At 36.4% G+C, this 14,751-nt stretch overlaps 1 long non-coding RNA gene across 3 annotated transcripts in view; it reads left to right on the forward strand.

The window, feature by feature from the left end:
• LOC120525786 overlaps window positions 1–12,454 on the forward strand; it is a 314,026-nt gene extending 301,572 nt beyond the window's left edge. For all 3 annotated transcript variants that reach the window (XR_005633016.1, XR_005633018.1, XR_005633017.1), the window contains one exon: window positions 11,702–12,454. This is a non-coding gene — a long non-coding RNA (uncharacterized LOC120525786). The remainder of the gene's footprint in view (window positions 1–11,701) is intronic.
• The last annotated feature ends 2,297 nt before the right edge of the window (window positions 12,455–14,751 follow it).

Consider the following 14,751-nt stretch of genomic DNA (forward strand, 5'->3'; position numbering starts at 1 on the left):
AGAGCGCTGCAAAAGACTCATTGCAAGTTATTGCAAACGCTTGATTGCAGTTATTGCTACTAAGGGTGGCCCAACCAGTTATTAGGTTCAGGGGGCAATTACTTTTTCACACAGGGCCATGTAGGTTTGGATTTTTTTCTCCTAAATAATAAAACCATCATTTAAAAACTGCATTTTGTGTTTACTTGTGTTATATTTGACTAATGGTTAAATGTGTTTGATGATCAGAAACATTTTGTGTGACAAACATGCAAAAGAATAAGAAATCAGGAAGGGGGCAAATAGTTTTTCACACCACTGTATATACTGTATGCTTTATATGAGTATTGTGCAGAAACAAGCTTCTTCTTCAAACAAATTTAAAATTTCCTCAATTTGGGGCAGAACACACACATTCTTTCTTTTCTTAATTTGTTTTGCATATTCACTAAATGCAGCCAACAATAAAATGGAGTGTATTATTTGTGTGAGAAATTCAAACTTAATCAGAATTTAATCAATATTTTTATTTTAGAATCTACTAAAAGCCGTTTTTGATTTAATTGATGTTCCTATATGTACAGTATATTCTTATGAATTCAAAATTTTAGAATTATGTTCCGTTTTTTTAGTAAAATGTTGCTTTCACAACTTCCCTTCAACCTGTGTGCATCTCTGAGTTGGACTTTTGAGTTTCGGTAGCAGGCAGTGTATAAGATGTCAAAAAATAATACTTAGTACATTCTTACTGTATTCATTATACTGTTGTTTATTTTTAATTTTTAAAATTGTAAGCTAATCTCTTTGGTTTCAATGTGAGCAAAGATACTTTATGCAAAATAAATAAACATAAAACTTTGTAAGGTTTGCATATTATATCTACCACAAGCTGATGTCATCTACCACAAAAGGCCAAAAAAACAAAAGGTCATGAAAATGGGAAGTAAACTCTGCAAGGCTTAAGAATAACTAGGCCTATATAATCACACAATGATAGTCAGTAATGACACTGTTGCTCCCTTTCCTAAATTGCTACACTTGTTCATAATTAAGTTCAGAGGTAACAATAAAATCCTTTTCATATGAAGTTGTAAATGGCTTTGTTTCCTTTACGTTACAGAGCTTATCAGATACCTGTGCTACTATTGCACTATGATTCATAGATTTAGTCCCTCATAAATTTTTGTGGAAAAGAAGAATAAGTGTAGGACAATGAGATTTAAGCTGTAGGATATCTACCAATTTAAGGCTGTAAATAAAGACCAAAATCAATTTATCATAAAGAACACCTGTTAAAGCTGGTTATACTGCTATAAAGCTATACTGCTTTTCATATAGATTTTTAATAACTATAAGAATCATTGTGTTTGACCTATAACTTAATCTTTGCATTTTCTTCCTGATCTAATTGGCATTTGCTGTTGCTCTTGTTACTAATATATTATCCCTTCAACCTTGGAATCTAATTAGAACATGGATGGCAAACACTGTATTTACATCACCAGTGAAATATCTAACATGAGAGCTCCTTCATAATATAAACATATCCTTCTCATACATGCCTACTTCAACTCACAGTCACAGAGAGCCAAAGCTTATTACAGCAGGAAATACCCTTGTACAAAGTGAGAATTCATCACTGGGCCCACTCTTTTACAGACCCACAATGGGGCCAATTTCAAGTCATCAATTAACTTAATATACACATCTTTAAAGATTTTGAGAAAACGACTAGAGTATTGTACATATGAGTGTATTAAAAACTTAATTCATGAATATTTTATGATTTATTGTTGTGTTTGTAGTTTTGAAGTATTATTGTTCATATTTAGTTATTTTTGTTGATTTTGGTAATGCATTGTCCTGTTAAGTTTATCAATGCTTCTTGTTATTTGTGGGTGGTTCCCCACAACCCCCACTTCACGCTAGCCACTTCGGGTCTCTGCTGGTGAAGGTTGTGGGGGTTTGGGCTGAACACATACTAAAGACGGATCAGCTGCTGGCTCGCTGCTAGCTGCTACCGAGCTGCGTGATCGTCATGTCGCGCTGCTCGTCAATCATTTAAAAGCCTGCACAGCAGCTGTGCTTTTGTCTCACTTCCTTGTCTCTTCCTTGGGACATTAAAGTGTCTCCAAGAAATTGTTTGTAAGTAGGGCATAACATGCAAGAAGTTTCTCAGGACTTCAAAGTGTCTCTCTGAGATGATCACATCTCGACCCAAAATTTTTTATATATATACACTTATGAAAAAGTTTGGGAACCCCTCTCAGCCAGCATAATAATTTACTTTGCTTTCAACAAAAAAAGTTAACAGTGGTATGTCTTTCATTTCCTAGGAACATCTGAGTACTGGGGTTTTTTCCAAACAACGATTTTTAGTGAAGCAGTATTTAGTTGTATGAAATTAAATCAAATGTGAAAAACTGGCTGTGCAAAAAGTTGGGTACCCTTGTAATTTTGCTCATTTGAATGCATGTAACTGCTCAATACTGATTACTTGCAACACCAAATTGGTTGGATTAGCTCATTAAGTCTTGAACTTCATAGACAGGTGTGTCCAATCATGAGAAAAGGTATTTAAGGTGGTCAATTGCAAGTTGTACTTCCCCTTGACTCTCCTCTGAAGAGTGACAGCATGGGATCCTCAAAGCAACTCTGAAAAGATCTGAAAACAAAGATTGTTCAGTATCATGGTTTAGGGGAAGGCTACAAAAATCTATCTCAGAGGTTTAAACTGTCAGTTTCAACTGTAAGGAATGGAATCATGAAATGGAAGGCCACAGGCACAGTTGCTTTTAAACCCAGGTCTGGCAGGGCAAGAAAAATACAGGAGCAGAATATGCGCAGGATTGTGAGAATGATTGCAGACAACCCACAGATCACCTCCAAAGACCTGCAAGAACATCTTGCTGCAGATGCTGTATCTGTACATCGTTCTACAATTCAGCGCAATAGGCACAAAGAACATCTGTATGGCAGGGTGATGAGAAAGAAGCATTTTCTGCACTCATGCCACAAACAGAGTCGCTTGTTGTATACAAATGCTCATTTAGACAAGCCAGATTCATTTTGGAACAAAGTGCTTTGGACTGATGAGACAAAAATTGAGTTATTTGGTCATAACAAAAAGCGTTTTGCATGGCGGAAAAAGAACATCGCATTCCAAGAAAAACACCTGCTACCTACTGTCAAATTTGGTGGAGGTTCCATCATGCTGTGTGGCTAGTTCAGGGACTGGGGCCCTTGTTAAAGTCGAGGGTTGAATGAATTCAACCCAATATCAACAAATTCTTCAGGATAATGTTTAAGTATCAGTCACAAAGTTGAAGTTATGCAGGGGTTGGATATTCTAACAAGACAATGACCCAAACACAGTTCAAAATCTACTAAAGCATTCATGTAGATGGAGAAGTACAATGTTCTGGAATGGCAGTCACAGTCCCCTGACTTGAATATCATCGAAAATCTACGGGATGATTTGAAGCAGGCTGTCCATGCTCAGCAGCCATCAAATGTAACTGAACTGGAGAGATTCTGTATGGAAGAATGGTCAAAAATACCTCCATCCAGAATCCAGACACTCCTCAAAGGCTATAGGAGGTGTCTAGAGGCTGTTATATTTGCAAAAGGAGGCTCAACTTAGTATTGATGTAATATCTCTGTTGGGGTGCCCAAATTTATGCACCTGTCTAATTTTGTAATGATACATATTGAATATTTTCTGTTAATCCAATAAACTTAATGTCACTGCTGAAATACTACTGTTTCCATAAGGCATGTCAAATATTAAAAGGAAGTTGCTACTTTGAAAGCTGAACCAATGATAAACAAAAATCCAAAGATTTAAGAGGGGTTACCAAACTCTTTTGGTTAAATTAAAAAATTAAGTATACTGGGTGTGAATTAAACCCAGAGATCTAACAGTTACCCTATCATCACCACCTATCCATTAATTATAGTAGAATATTTCCTACCACTCATTCTTAATTTCAGCTGGAATTTACATGTCAAAAACTGGACTTAATGGTTAGAATGTTTAATTATGATACTTTCTTTGATATATACAGGGTGGTCCAGATCTAATTATGCAGATCCAGATCATCTGGATGACTTTCATTTATGCGGGGACGACTCCAGTTCAGCGCGAAGACGATTCTTCATGTCGTCAGTTCGCACATTTCTCGATGGTACGGGATTTTTCGGGTGAATTTCTATGTAACAAACTTAATAAGTTATAGCGCAATGAAAATTGCATAGTTAGATCTGGACCACTCTATACAATACTAGTATATAAAGAAGGCCACCCAAAAACAGTGTTTATAAAGCCAGTTATCTGAGCAGTATTATTTGTTCATGAAATTACTGCATAATATTACAATAAATATAAATAAACACTGATAAAAGACAATCGAGAAGAAGAAGAATTTCTTATGTTTCCAAAACGTATTGTTATATTCTTTTCCCAAAATTCTCCTTGAGGCACCTCGGCTATTCTATGTATTTATTAAATTACACAATTAAAATCATTCAGGTAATGGTTAGCCTATCTGATGTACTAGTGGTGTAATTTACTAAATAAATGGCTGTATGCAATGGTAACCACATACAGTATATGGGGTACTAGGTTTGAAAATAGATAAGCAAACACACTGTGACAAACATACATCATAATTTTGTTCCAACTATGCTATAGTCAGCATTATCACACCAAGTCAGATTTCCAAGGTATGGTGTTTGAGCTGTCGTTAAGCCATTTAAAGAAACAAGGTAAGCTGAAGACAGAAACAAAGGGGAAGACCCTAAAAGCTGCATCTGGTGAACAGTTCTTAAAGTTCACTTCCTTAAGGGTCAGAAAGGAAATCCAGTAAAGTACTTAGTCAGCATCTGGCAGCATCATCTGGCACTAAAGTAAAGGCTTTGACTGTCAGAAGAAATCTTTAAAAATGGTCAAGTAGGGTGTGTTGCAACTAAGAAACTACTCTTACAAAAAACGTAAAATGCAAAAGAGACCATAAAGCATGGAACAACAACCAGTTTCAAAAAGTCTTATAAAGGGAAAAGTCAAATTTTGAAATGTGTGGTTCTCAAAGGTACCAGTATGTGAGAAGAAATCTTAGCAAGTAATATACTGATATTGGCATTGAAGCTTTTGTGAAGCCTAGTGGTAGCTCATTCATGCTCAGCGGTCCTTTTGAGTCATCGGTATAGGGGATCAGGTCAAAACTGATGGAATGATGATTGCTGTGAAAAATAAACAGACTGATTTATCATGCTGTATTTTTGAGAAGAACAGCTTTCAGCCTGTTCATGACCCCAAACACCATGCAAATACAATTAACACATATTTGGAGGGAAGTCTATAGGTGGAACACTAATAGTATTTGATTTGCCACCTCGGAATATTGAGTCGAATATAATCAAGGCTTGAAAAAGGAATAGTACAAAGAGCAGTCATGTTAATAAACTACTTCAAAAATGTACAGCAGTGTACAAAGTCAAATTACTTCAGTTTTAAATTCTAAGGCAGGGGTCTCCAACTCTAGGGGCCTCATCATAAACGGTGCGTACGCACAGAAATGTTGCGTAAGAATGTTTCCACGTTCAAATCGCAATGAATAAAACCTACACTTGGCGTAAAGCTATGCACTTTTCCACGGTACCTCATACCCTGTCATACGCAAGTTCTCCGTTCGGTTTTGCAGACTGGCAGCACCCAGCGTCAAAGCAGTGCTACTGTTCCTGTGTGGTTACCCTTTATTTCTTAGAACCACATTTCTGATGCAGCTTTATAAATACATTGAAACTAACCGCATATTGTTTATTAGTGTAATGCATCTGATTGTAGATTACCTGTAACAATATAATGGCCCAGGGAATAGCCATAGTATTCCAATACCATAACTGCTTTAGTGTTGTTACTCTCACTGCACCATCTTCTTCTTTTTCTTCTTTCAGCTGCTCCCTTTAAGGGTTGCCACAGCGGATCATCTTTTTTTCATATTACTCTCACCGCACCAATTGGAGTATTTATATCACTGTATCTGAGTGGGGAATCCCAGCAGCAGCTGATCGGAAAGAGAATTATCGGTATACAGCATCAAGCACATGCTGCCAAAGCCACGGCAAAACATTTCAAAGGCTTTCCTGGAATTTACATGTCAAAAACGTTTAGAATTCGTCCCGGTTTAGAAACAGTTTCATCCCAAGAACTATAAACGCACTCAATCAATTGCTCCTTGTAGAACTACTTGTACTTATAAGTACAATTACCCCACTGTAAACTTGCACTACAGTTATAATATTACACAACCTGCGCCACTTTATTAGGTTTTGAAGAATCGTCGTTGTAAGCTTACAGATAGCTTAACGTCTATTTACAGAGCTGATTGTGTGGCAATTGGTTATGTGGAGAAAGAAAAGTAAGGACAGGAATCTGAGGTTAGTACGTTTGAAAGAGACAGTACTGCTGCAATAAATTATTTCATCGAAGGTCGCGCATGGCGCAGCAAGCATCTTGTGTGAGACATGAATAATCACTGCGTCATCGTGTTTCCATGTTTAATAACATGCTTTCATTCCAATCATCATGAAAAAGATATCACATATACATCTCAGTATTTTAATTATTCAGAGAGCTGTAATATCACAAATGTAATGGATTCTGTGCCCTGTCGGAGAAAGAGAAAGAAGAGAAGCACTTAGTGATTCACACACATAGAGCACATAGAAGATCAAATACAAAACAAAGCATTTAACGTGCTACTTTAGTTATGATAGGATTTGAGAAACTAGTAAATTAAATGAATTTAAGATGAAGTTTATGATGTTCTACTTTAATGACAAAATAAACTATGTGATTAAAGTGGAAATTTCGAGATTAAAGATGACATTTCGTGCTTTTTTCCCACTATGTGCCTATTTTTTTTTGTCTGTACCCTAATAAGCTCAGATGGTGGACTGCAACTCACCTTTTCACGGCGACTTTGATATGTGACTTCTTTTTAATTTTGGCACTGTGTGACTCTGTGAACTTGAGCTTTCGCTCAAGCTATGTCACTCGATCATCTTCCTTTTGTTGTTTATTCCACTGTTTAAATCAACAAATAGTATGTTTTTCCTTTGCCTCCACTTGGTATTCGCTGAAATTCTTATATTTTCCACGTGCTTTTCCCATTGTCTTTTCATAGAAGGCTGAGCTTAAGGACTATGCGTATTGATTTGCATATTCAAAGAGGTGTAATTCTGGGAGGAGTTTGGGCGGGACAGTACGCGCGTGCACGAGCATTACTTTTCACGCTGACCGGGATTTATGGAGCAGAAGAATGCGGAAGTTGGAGTACGCACAGATTCGTGCATCTGGATTTTTCTGTGCGTAAGCACATTTCAGCTTTTGTGCTTACGTCATGTTATAGTGCAAATTCTACACACGCCGTTATGCATGAGGCCCCAGTCCTGGAGCGCACCATTGGCTGCAGATTGTTATACTAACTCTTTTCTTAATTAGTGCAATGTTTTTACTGCCAATTAACTTCTTTTCAATTAATTTTAATTTACTGTACTTGTTTTTAAGACTTGTTCTCCTGAATTTCTTTATCGTTCCTCTGAATTGCTACATTTCTTTCCTTAAATGGCACCCAAACAGAAATGACATGTGAAGTGAGTGAGGCAACAGAAGACCAACTAAGTCAGGGCCTCAAACTCCAACCAATTTTACTCCAACCAGTTGCTTAATTAGGCGCCAAGTCCTATTGTTAATTAAATCTGTTCTTTAATTCTATGGCTTGATGCTGCTTTCATTTTACAATAGCATACACCTCTGAAATTGTTAATTTTTGCTGTTCTAAGAGCACTGTTAAAATGTTTTGGTGACCTGAGCATATCAGCATTCCCAAGACCAGATATTGTGTGATGGTTACAGTTTGCTGGTCATGTTTTGACTCATTTTGTATCTCATGATTGTTTGGCTGCTAATTAAGGAAAAATAAACAATTAAGGGGTCTGAGTCTTCAAGAGCAAGTCAAATAAAATTAATTCAAAATAAGTTAATTAGCAGCAAAAACAGGTCACTAATTAAGAAAAGGGTTAGAATGAAAACCTGCAGCCACTGGGGCCCTCCAGGACGGGAGTTGGGGACCCCTGTTCTTAGGGAAGCAATTTAAAATACAGACTTGTTTTAAAAACACAAGATCTTTTTATTACTTTTTATTGTATTGTGTTAATATGTATTTAGTGTAATGTTAAAGTTTTCTCAAGTAAATAAACACATTAATGCCAAAATCATTAGTTTTAAAATTTTTCTAGGAGGCCTGAAACTTTTTACACAATACTGTATATATTTCTCACTAAAGATCAACATGGAGCACTAGACAAACTAAGAACATCTTGTGACAATTTAAAACATGGACACATCTTTTTCAATATCCTGTTAATAAAGTGAGTCTTCTTTAATAAGTTGCTCAGCAGGCAGATTAAGTGTGCTTTACGATGCCTGGAGCAGTTGCTGTAATAAAGATTAGCAAACTTTCATTCCTCCTTTCCATATTTCTTTTTTGGGCATATAACTGAAAGGTAGATTCCTCTTGCCTCTTTTCAGACCCCCTCACATCTGGACTGGCTCCCCAGTTTCAGATCTGTCTTGTGTGAATCATTGTACTAGAATGGAGAGTCACTGCTTTGTTCCCTTTACACATCCTATTAGCAACCAATGGTGGAAGGATGGGCCACAGATGGAGCATAGACCCTTGTCCTGACACAGTCACACAAGCTTATGTCTTGACTACAATTTTTTTACATTTAATTTCAATTTTAAATGTTGTCTATAAATTGCCTATTTTTTAAATAAGCATACTGTACAGGTAACTGAAAATGTTCTTCAGTTGTTACATAAAACCAGTCAGGTTTAAAGCTAGGGAACAAAAAAAAAAAACAGGAAAAACCAGGTTACTCAGTGGCCCATCACACATCTCCATGCTCAACTGTGGTTTGATTCTGCCATTCCATGTCATGGTGCTCCTGTTGTTACACTCCACTCCTGCCTTTCCAAATTGAAGACTTTCAATGCTCATGTCGGCTCCAAGAGAACAGGTCCATGCCCCTTCCACACCTTGCACCAAAACTTCTAAATTTTTAATTTTGGTTTTTTGTACCATTTTTAAATTAGCTTTATAAAGACTAAGGTAGAATAATATACTGTACAATGAAGAATATTTTTAACTATGAATGATACAATACACATAGTTAATATTTTATTTTAGTATTATTAACACTAATCCTCATTACAAAGTTTGTTCCAGACAGAGTTGACAATGTTTGCTAATCTTCACCCACTCTTTAAAAATAAATGCTAGAATAGACTGAAGTTGGAAACAGATCTGTGCTTAAAGTTATCAAAACTGTAACCTGACATTTACAATAATATCCCTATAAAACATAAAGATTCACAACCTTCACAGTTTTCTTTAAGTTGTTTACATGTTTATATTACCTGTAGTCATATGTAACTTGAGTTTTTTTCCGTGCTTCTTTTGTTCTGGATTCATATGTAATTGTATAATGTTTCATATATTAAAAATATGGAAACAATGGTGGGTGGCATGTGGTGCAGTGGGTAGCGCTGCCGCCTCGCAGTTAGGAGACCTGAGTTTGTTTCCCGGGTCCTCCCTGCGTGGAGTTTGCATGTTCTTCCCGTGTCCACGTGGGTTTCCTCCAGGTACTTCGGTTTCCTCCCACAGTCCAAAGACATGCAGGCTAGGTGTATTGGCGATCCTAAATTGTCCCTAGTGTGTGCTTGGTGAGTGAGTGTGTGTGTGTGCCTTGTGGTGGGGTTTGTTTCCTGCCTTGTGCCCTGTGTTGGCTGGGATTGGCTCCAGCAGACCCCCGTGACCCTGTAGTTAGGATATAGCGGGTTGGATGTATGGATAGAAACTATAGGAATTTCTCATTTTTATCCACTATTACACAATGACACAGTTCTTGCATTAAAACAATTTATTAAAGAAGTATTTGATGGACATAAAAAACCTACAAGCTATATAAAAGCACACAAAAAAAACTCTTTTGCTAAAATCCTCAAATGCAATATTAGGGGGAGAGGTGTGAATTAAGAAATCATACATTTAGTTGTGCCTAGCAAGAGTTCAGTACTTAACAATTTATGACTGAAAGAAAATGGGGATACTTAAAAGTTATTTAAATTTCTGGAGGCACTGTACTAAGAAAAGAGGCAAAAAATCCTGGCCTAGAGATATTTTGTGACATTTAATCACATATATGTCAATAGTCTGTAGTAGTTAAGAATTTGCTTTGATTAACAGGTTCCAATAACGCAAAATCATGCAGTAGGACTACTATTAGTATTAACCAAAATCCCAGATCAGCAGAGCTTCATTGCTAAGTGACCTTGACAAAATGGTACAGCATTTTAGGGTGTGTTGACTTCAAGTTTGGAAACCCCAATCAAAGCTATCCCATTACCAGTGGCAGTAAAAGATTAAATTAGTGATGCTTTCTTTTAATTTAAATCTCACCCAGACACGTAAAATGACAAAATTGTCAATATTTGTAAACAGTGTGGGAAAGTTTAAATACTACAGAAGTACAACGTCCTTGGCTTAGGCAACAAAATCTATGCTAAATTATAATTCATTAATGTACAACTTGACTTAAACAAAAACCCTTGAATTAAACAAAATCTAAAGCATTAACTACTCCTATTTACTGCAAAATTATTTGAATGAGATTGCAGACCTGTAAATATAGTTGAAGGTACAGACGTCATTCAGTGAGGTTTGATAATACTTACATATTATCTTCACATATTAAGGATTTTAATGAAAGGCGGAAATCTTCACAGTTTGAGCAGCTAAGAAGTTGTACAGCAGTCACATTTACAGGGGACTACTGGTGATCATTGAACTACCTTGGTTAAACATGCGAGTAACTGAGATTGATCAAGTGACATTTTTCAGTTAATCATGATTAAAAATTTTAAGTCATTTGACAGCATTAATATAGATTTAAAAGATAAAATTACATATCAAAATCATGTTCACAACCCTCCTGCCAGTATTTTTAAGATCATGTTTTGTTTATAAATGTTTCTGATTTATAGATTGATAAGATACATTCTTTCAAAATACTTTCTTTTTATAAGGCCTGCAGATTGATGTCTGGTATTTGGTTTTACTCTTACCTTTATGTACAAGTATTAAGTAGTTCTCTTTTTGTTGTGTTCTTTACCATACTGTGCACTTGAGTTCTATAAGGTTGTGTTTTAAATAAATTATTTAATACTACCATTATAATACTAAATGGGAGTCTGTGAGGTGATTATGTCTCCTACTAAGCTACTGTGTGTGATCTATTGGTATGCTATCTAATTAGCTTTCAATTACACATAAAATTTTAAAACGTCAATACCAACCTTAAGTTAAATTAATGTTCTACATACTGCATCAGAGACCATTTAACCACAAAATATCTACTACCCCAGCATATCTAGCATAAAAGGAGCTAAAAATGTAGATTGGCGTACCACCCCACATCAAAAACTCCACAATTATCTCAAACTTCAAAAAAATGCTGATAAGACTATCATATATAATTTGCTTTATTTAAAAAAAAAAACATTTTTAATGTCATGAATATTCAAAGTTTATCAAAGCAGGATTTTCATTACATCTGCTCTATGGCTAATAGATTTCTTTTCTTTTTCCTGATATAGGCGTTCCTGGATCCCATATTTCTTATATCACCACCAGGATGATAGGCACAGCCGATCTTGGAACAGTTAACCATAACATCATCAGCACATCTACAAGAGTAAAAACTGACAGATGAAGCATACACCCACTCAACTATCTACCATATAATATCTTTCTCATGTGTAGACATTGTTCTCTCCTTTGTTAATTTGGTTTATTGAAATAACAACTTGTTGAAGTTCCTCATTTTCTTTTAAACTCTACTCTATTTTGTATATATATATATATATATTTATGTATGTATTTATTTATGTTTGTAACACAGTAGGAAAGGTTTGAGGTAACATTGTGACTAACTACATTAAATAAACTAAAATGAGGATTTAGCTTGCTTTTATCACTAACTGATGTGCTTGTCAGTAAACAACACTACCAATGCAGTTATCTTGTCTTCTGGATTTGTGCCCATAATATTGATACTAGACTAGTGGGTCCCTGAATTTGTATACATGGTCATGTGGCCAATATTATAACTCTTTGTCTATTTAAGTTTAAAACTGAAATTTTGATGAATTCTTTAAAATTACTTCAGAAGGAAGCACTAATTTATACTCAAACAGCCTTAAGATATCTCACACATGCTAGATCATGCCTTCCTGTTTTTAAATGCAGGCTACATTTCCAAATGTCTGTTGCTCAAGAAGCAAATTATTTCCATAAATGCTATTTGGGTATTTCTAGAAATAAAGTGTGTTGGGTTTTGTTGCATTGTATCCTGCTGTGTTAAGCTGTCTAAGTATTTAGGTGCTCAGATTTCATTCCTGAAGAATGATTTTATTCTAGATTCGATTCAGCAAAGCTTGGCTTAGAAGAGGTGACCTAAGAACTAAACAAATTCCTCCAAGGCATTAGCATAGATTTCTCTACATCCAGACTTATGGGGTTAGAGGAGAAGGTGCTTTCAGTCCCCATACTTGAGCTGAATGTCATTTCAGACACCTCTTGGTCTGAAAGTCTAAGAAGACATCAGTTTCTCTTGAATAAAACATTGGGTTACCAGATGACATTCAGAAAGAAAGCTGATCAAATATTTAACAGTAGAGGTGAAGAACAGTTTAGCCAGTAAAATAAGTGTCCTCCTAGAATGCTGGCTTTCTGAATCTCTGTCAAATCTGTTTTTTTATATAGAGAGAAGGCCTTGTGTGCCATTGAATGCTTATCACATACAGCAACACCCACTTTGTCCTTCAGACTAAAGGCTAAGGCAGTATAGACTGACATGATACTGTTATAATTTGCATTCCGCTTTAACCTTTCCTGATCTTACTCTACATTTTTTAAAGTCTTTTTCGCTTCTGTAGGAAAAGACTGCCATTACCCATGTTGATTTACTCTAACAAAAAAGTCTTTTGTTTAAGAGGCAGACACCTTTATCATGGTGTGACAGGCCACATCACAGGAATAATGCTTAACGATATAATTTAATGTGTTTAACTGTTTATAGTCCAAGAAATACCTTATAAACTGTTAATAGTGCACAGTGAAAGTGACTCTATAGTAGTACAAGGACGCTGTTTGACTGAGGTTTTCCTATAGCATATATATGGGGCTTGGAGACCTACAGGTGCATGCATCCCTCTGGGTAAAACAGGACCATCATCCCAGCAGTGGTCTGCCACTATGGAGGACGAAGTTTGTACAGTTTGCTGGCACATAGAGAAAGAGACAGGGACGTGGAAGAACAGAAGAAGACTCTCAAGCATGAGAATGAAGGAGTTATAAACATTTCCTACTGGAAAAATTCAAAAGAGCGTCAATGGGGATTGGGGGAGAAAGCCCCGTGTTAACATGAAATGATTGTGCAGGGGCTAGGGGGTCATCTTATTGCTATTCACCTGCAGATTATTTGGTAGCACTGTAGAAAGTGCTTCGGATTAGACCTCAGAGTTACAAGAAATAGTGAGGGTCATTGTTGGCAAGAATTTGGTGCAGTCATAAATATTATAAATGGGCATTTATTTTGATTTGTGCATTTTCCATTTTGTGTGTGTTATTGTTGAATTTGTTCTGTTTGGAAGGATTTTAGTAATTGTTTTATTGGCACTTGCTGCAGTAGCAGACAGCCATTGCTTTTGCAACTTACTTCTTGTCTGTTTCTCTCACTTACTACTGAGTTCTGGTCTTTTATGAACTACAGTATGCCAAGAGATTGATTTATACAGAGATTCAGTTGCACACATGAACACTAAGCGAAGGGATAAGTTCATTGAACATGGCCTCACTTTGGAATGCAACTTCTGGGTCTCATCTGATAAGACTGATCACTCACAGGTAACTTTCATCTAGAGATGTCTCCTTGATGAACCATTTCAGCACTTGGTCGGTGAACACAGAGCCTTAACTCAACCATTAGCTACCCTCATAGACAAGTCTTTGCAGCAATAGTCAACCAAAATGTTGGGCTTATTTGCACCCAAGAAATCAATGGCAAAATATCCACTCCTTCATTTAAACCCAAAGCAAACACTATACCTGTGCTCCCTGCCAGGCCTGTATCTCACCCAGTTCCTTAATTCGTGTGGATCCAGATTATGGGCCTCTGTCAGAAACCATGAACTGTCAGACTCCCAGTTGCATTACTGTGTTCTTCAGCATCAATATTTTGAGTTTTTGCATGGCCTAGGTAGACATTCATATACTTGCTAATAGGAAGAGAAGCCATTAATCCAATGCCAACCATTTCTCCAGTATAGAGGAATGGAATTTTTCTGTAGTCTTCTTGGGGACTACCAACTGGTCTTTGGTCTGACTTCCATCTGTGTTATTTTGTGTTACAATACCCCTTGGAGCTCCTTGAATAAAATATGACCTGGCATTTTCTACATGTACAGGACCTTTGTGAGCCCCTAACACACAGGATAATGGGTTGTTGTTTCAGGCATGTTCATAGTTTGGTCAGACCACTCATATCTTTACCATAGTATGGTGCGCCTCATTTAATGCTGTAGGAATCTATTAATTGTGTGTCACACTCACTGAAATGGCTTGTTCTGTACATCATCCAGAGCAT

Source organism: Polypterus senegalus, chromosome 3 (assembly GCF_016835505.1).
Source record: "Polypterus senegalus isolate Bchr_013 chromosome 3, ASM1683550v1, whole genome shotgun sequence".
In the NCBI taxonomy this organism is placed as follows: Eukaryota; Metazoa; Chordata; class Cladistia; order Polypteriformes; family Polypteridae; genus Polypterus; species Polypterus senegalus.